This window comes from Balaenoptera ricei, chromosome 2, assembly GCF_028023285.1.
Source record: "Balaenoptera ricei isolate mBalRic1 chromosome 2, mBalRic1.hap2, whole genome shotgun sequence".
In the NCBI taxonomy this organism is placed as follows: domain Eukaryota; kingdom Metazoa; phylum Chordata; class Mammalia; order Artiodactyla; family Balaenopteridae; genus Balaenoptera; species Balaenoptera ricei.
In genome coordinates this window covers 187,560,570-187,566,622 of record NC_082640.1, presented here as the reverse complement: position 1 = coordinate 187,566,622, position 6,053 = coordinate 187,560,570, and positions in this window count along the sequence as shown.

Genomic DNA, 6,053 nt, shown 5'->3' with positions numbered 1-6,053 from the left:
ACGCCAGTGGGTCCCCCACATTCTGGGCAAGCCCCCGTGACCTCGAGGGGGTGGGCCTGGCCTGGCCGGGGGGGCTCACCGGACGCTTCCTGCTCGGGGGGAGGCTGGCTGTCGCAGGCCACTGTGCACGCCATGCCCACGTGTGCACCTTCACGTGCAGCCTGGCCCTCCCTCCCAGCCTGCCGCCGGCATCCTGAGCCCACCTCAGGCCTGGCCTGGGTGACCCCGTGCCCGGCAGGGGTGGGGACAGGGCCGTCCACGTGCCTCCCCAGGCCCAGCTCACTGCCGGCCGCACTGGCGCGTCCCATGCTCCGCCGTCTCCTGCTGGTGTGCCCCTGGCTGGTGGGGCTCGTTCTCGCTTCCAGCACGGCCCCCTCCCCCGCTCTTGGTGAGACCGCGAAGGGTGGGTGGGATTGCAGCCCCTCGGCCCCCAGGGCGCCGCTCGCCACGCCGGCCTCTGCCCTCTCTTAGGCTGGCTACACAGAGGCCGGCCCCCACGGCAAGGGTCAGGCGTCTCTGTCCCACCCCTGCCAGCACCTTGTCCTCTCCTGGGTGGGTAGGTGGGCAGTTGACCCCCCAGAGGGACAGCCGCTTGATTAGGAAGTTCAGACAAAGCACGCTCACGGGCGCCGGCGCTGTCCCCGAGGCTGCCCCGCGTCTCCCCGAGGCTGGTGCTGGGCTCCTGCGACTCTCCCGGCACAGCAGGAAGCTGTGGCCGTGGGACAGTTGGCCCCCAGACTGAGGCTCCCCCGTTTGCCTGTGTGACGCAGCAGCGTCCAGCTGTGGCAGCTGGGAGTGGACGTGAAGTCCAGGAGCAGTGAGGGGTCCCCGGGTCCCCTCTGCAGCCGCCTCGCTCTGAGCACCTGCGGGCCTCCTCCCAGCGGCCCCACCTCTTCCCCTTCCTGGTCGATGGGTCTGGGGGAACCAGACGGGAGGGGCTGAGGGGGCCTCTTCCCTGTCCTTGAGGTGCGTGTCACCACGGTAAGGTCTGGACCTCCCCGGAGCCGGGTGGGCAGTGGGCTTTGGGGCAGCGGGAGGCTCAGGGGTGTAGGCCTTGGGGGCCGGGGGCTCCCTGAGAGGACAGCCCGGCCAGGAACTTTGGTTTGCTCCCAGCTGGGGTCTGGGGGAGGCTGAGTGGGCCCAGCAGGGTCTCCGTGTCCCCCTCATTTGCATCTATGACCACAGTGCTGTCCAGTCGAGAGAGGATGCTGGTGGGGTCAGGGCAGCCGTCCCTGACGGACGGAGGGAGGTCGGTGGGCTTCAGCCGTGCGCTGAGGCGCTGGCCTGGGGATGGGGTGGGTCCAGGCGGCGTCCGAGGCCTCAGGTGGGAGCCTGGCCGGGCTGTGCTGGGGGAGGTGCTGGAGACTGGAGCTGCCCCGGGCAGTGGGCACTCTCTCCACGGGCAGGGGACCCAGGCCCGGGAGCCTCGGCGTGCCCCCTGGTGAAGAGTGGCCAGTGCACGGCGGTGGTCGCCGCACGTTCCACGGCACGGGCGGAGCGGCACCGGTGCGCCCACCCATGGCGACACTGTCTCCTTCAGGCTGGGGTCAGATCAGCCTCTCCCACCCCCTCATCCCCACGTGGTCAGAGCGGGGAGCGGTGCCCCATCACTGCCGGGCCTGGACCAAGGGCCGTGTCACGACCCAGCCTCCACTGCAGGCGTGGAGCAGCTCCGAGGCCAGGATCGGGGCCGCTCGTACCCGCCACCCCAGGCCTGCCCGCTGCTTCCTCAGGGCTCGGCCCCAGGGACTGCAGCAGCTGGCTCTGCTTGGCGACAGCTCTGACGGCCGAGTCTCCGAAGAAACCGGGCCCTGGGGAGCGGGGAGGAGATTCCACACTCGTCCCCAGGGCGGCCGGGCCCATTAACCCCTGCGGGCCGGGCTGGTGTTGGCCTCGTGGTGGCCCAGCTCCAGCTATCCTGGGACCCAGCCCGGCTTGCCCCTCCTTCATCAGACCCCCCAGACCCAGATCTTCCAAGGTGCTGGGTTGTCAGGGACCTGTGAGGGTCTCCAACCGACAGCATCCGGGTGCCAGGGGCGTGGAGACCACTATACAAAAGGGAAACTGAGGCCTGAGAGGAAGGACCTGGCTACAACAGTCTGTGGTCTCCCTGGCCCTGGCGGATTCTGGAAGCCTGCCATGGGGCCACGGAGGGCTCACCAGAGCCCTGCTGACATTCGAACAGGCTCAGGGCCAGCAACGAGGCCAGGGTGCCAGCTGGGCGGTGCCTGAGCATGAGAGCCGGCAAGGATGGGGGTCGTGATGCTCAGACAAGGTCAGGAAACGGGCTCTGAGCTGGGCGGGGGGCGGGTGGCGGGTGTCTGCTCAGGTGGGAGAGACCGCTCATCAAGCAGAGGTGCGCCACGTGGGGGTCCTGCACCCCCGAGCTCCCGAATGTCGAACTCTTCACGCTTAGGCCACCCCCCAACCCCGCACCTGCACCTGGGAGAAAACCTCCTAGAGGCCCTGTGGCAGCCACACCTCACATCCCAGCCCTTCCTGCATCCTCCCAGTTCCCCATGGGGCTGGGGGCTGTTGCACCCTCCCCTCCAGCTGTAGGTAGAGCTGCTGTGCCTTCCGCTACCACGGGCCCCCCAGGCCCCCAGAACCAGACACAAAAATAGCCCTCGGGGGGGTCGGTATCTAGAGGGAGGCCCCGTCAGGACCCCCAGGACCTGCCCCATGAGACAACGGTTGCAGGAGAAACGGCCACAGAGCTAATTATCAAAGCGAGAGAGAGAGAGAGAGAGAGAGAGACAGAGAGAGACAGAGAGACAGAGAGACAGAGAGAGAGAGAGAGAGAGAGAGAGAGAGAGAGAGAAAGCATTGCAGGAGATCAAAGGATGGCTCGAAATGGCTCTGCAGCTAAAACATGAGGTCCCAGCGAGAGATTCAACAGCAGAATCGAAAGAACAGGTGGTCAGTGCTGAGATGCAAAGTAGTGCCTTGAAGATCACAAGGGAAAAGATGAAATTCTTGGGTAGAGATTCAGGGGAGGTGACGTGAGTCACAGGAGCTCCAGGAAGAGAGAAAGGAGCAGGCGGGAGAAGCAGACACAAAGTGAGAGCCCTGGCTCCGAGGGAAGGGCCCTGTCCCAGGCCGTGCCTCAGCAGGCGCCGGGAAGTTCTCTTGGAAGCGAAGGAGGCTCGCACGGATCCAGGGAGATGAGCCCAACCCATGAAGGGCAAGAGTGAGGTGGAGTGCGCAGCAGGCAGCACTGATGCCCCCCGCGTCTCCGGTACTTTCCCTCCCCAGGCAGGTGACACGCATGAGTGACCTGTCACCCTGGTTCTCTGCCCTCCAACCCCACCGAGCCCCGTGGTGACTGGGACGCGCCACCAGCTGAGACCTGGGCGCCGGGCCAGCCCGCAGCCGGCCCCAGTGGGAGCAAGAAGCCCACGTGTGTGTTAAACCCCGAGACTGGGGGCTGCTGCTTCCTGCTGCACCTCCTCTCCCAGCCCGACGTGCACAGGGCCCTGGACGTCCTGTCCGTGCAGGCACCCTCGCCTCACTGCACTTCGCAGACACTGCGTTTTTGCAAATTGAAGGTTTGTGGCACGCCTGTGTCGAGCAAGGCCATCAGCGCCATTCATCCAACAGCATTATTTTATTTTATTTGTTTATTTTTTAATTAATTAATTAATTAATTAATTTTTGGCTGTGTTGGGTCTCACTGCTGCGCGTGGGCTTTCTCTAGTTGCGGCGAGCGGGAGCTACTCTTTCCTTGCGGTGCATGGGCTTCTCGTTGCTGTGGCTTCTCTTGTTGCGGAGCATGGGGCTCTAGGCGCGCAGGCTTCAGTAGTTGTGGCACGTGGGCTCAGTAGTTGTGGCTTGTGGGCTCTAGAGCGCAGGCTCAGTACATCCAACAGCATTATTTTAAAATGAAGGTCTGCACAGTTTTTTTTTAGACGTCATGCTATTGCACACTTAATAGACTACAGTATAGTGTAAACATAACTTCTATATGCACTGGGAAACCAAAAAAATTCATGTGACTCACTTTCTTGCAATATTTGCTTTATCAGGGTTGTCTGGACCTGAACTGCAACGTCTCCAGGGTCTGTCTGTGCTAGGATTGGTTATCTGCTGTTGCGTGAGAAGTTACCCCAAACGTAGTGGCTTAAAATGACAAACCTTTATCATCTCACAGTTTCTGTGGGTCAGGGGTCTGGGAGAGGCTTCGCGGGACAGTCCTGGCCCGGGGTCTCCCGAGGCCACGGTCAAAGTGTCGGCCAGGGCCGCGTCCTCTGAAGACTTGGCCGGAACCAGCGGCTCTGCCTCCAAGCTCCCCCACGTGGCTCCTGGTGGGGCCTGAGCGCCTCGCCCGGCGGCCCCCACAGCGTCCTCACAGGGGGGCCGGGACCCGCAGGACAGAAGCTGCGAGGCTTGGATGACTGACCTGCCAGTGCCGTCGCTGCAACAGCTCCACCTGGGCGTCCGGCCCACACCCGAGCGGGGAGGACTCACAACATATTTAAAAGCGCCGCCGGCCGCCCCCCTGACCCGACCTGACACGCGCACGGGGCACCAGACGTCCAGCGCCACCCCGGGTGCCCAGACCCCTGCAGGCTTCCGAGGGAGGGGGACCGGCGCGGGGACCCCACTGCAGCCGGCACGGGAGAGACCCGGGGTCCGGGGGCCCCGAGAGTGCCTCACGACCCACACAGAGGAGGGAAGTGTCCAGAACAGAGAGCCAGGCCAGCCCCGGACGAGCAGATGCGGAGGACGCTGGACGGCTGTCTCCCTCCCGCACCTGTCACCCGACAGAGGGAAGGAGGAGAGGCTGCCCGGGCGTGGGGTGGGGCTCCCCAGCCAGCCGGGCCCCCGAGTCAGAGCAGTGGGCTCCCAGGCCCCGCCTGGAGCGCCAGGATGGAGGGCGCCTCCCTCCCGAGGCCGAGGCCCGGGTGCAGGCTGCAGGCCTGGGGGGCGGGGGCTGGAGAGACACCTGCCTTCCTTGCAGGGAGTCCTGAGGGCAGGTGGCTTTTCTCCTCCCCATCCCTCGGGGAGAGGAGTGGGGGTCGACCCCGGGGTCTTGTGAGGAGAGATGGGGGCGCCTGGAGGAGGGAGCCCGCCCCTCGCCCTGGCTGGGGACCTGCCCAGCTGCAGGAATCCTCGGTGTGGACGCCCGAGGTGGGGGTGTGAGAGGGTGTGGGGGGCTTGACGAGTGTAGAGCGCACGAGGGACCCTGCAGCCTGGCCGCTGCCCTCGGTGGTGGGGCGCAGGTGGGAGCAGCTGGGCGGCTGGAGCGGGGACAGGGCCCCGCGGGAGTGGCCACGCTGCCCGCAACCACAGGGTGAGGAGGGGAAGGTGTCATAAAGGGAAGCTCGGCCAGAGTCAGGGTGAGGACCTCATGGGGAGAGGAGGGGTCGGTGGGCGTGTCCACATCTCACCCCATGGAGGGGTGGGGGGAGGGGAGGGGCGGTGGGCGTGTCCACATCTCACCCCATGGAGGGGTGAGGGGAGGGGAGGGGCGGTGGGCGTGTGCACATCTCATCCCATGGAGGGGTCGGGGGAGGGGAGGGGTGGGGAGAGTGTGATCCCACAGGCTCATCCTTGCTGTGTGGGGTGGTGGGAAGCAGGTCAGGTCACAGGTGTTTGGCTGCCCAGCTGCTAACAGCAGGAGAGTCATGTCTGAACAGAAAAGCAGGTAAGTCTCCACTCACAGGGGGGATGAGAGGGATGGGAGAGCAGAACTTCCCGTGAACAGGGAGATAAGGAGGGAACAGCAGGGGCCTCACATCGCCGGAATCCAGAGCAGGAAGAAGAGGAGCCAGGAGGGGCAGAGCACAGGAGGAGAGAGACGCGGTGAGTCCTGCCATTCCGGCTCCCGGCCCAGCGAACCCAGCCGTGCTCCCACTTGTGTGTGCTCATCGGGCTCCCAGGCGCTCACGTTGACTCCTCAGCGGAAGACAGTCTAAAATTAGACGCCGATATAAAGAGAACCCACGTGACAAAGTGGGATTTGACGGATCGATCGTTTAGTAAGTGGAGTTCGCACACATGGCTCCACCTTCTATACGACAAAATTCATAAGGACTTAAATATAACGCTGA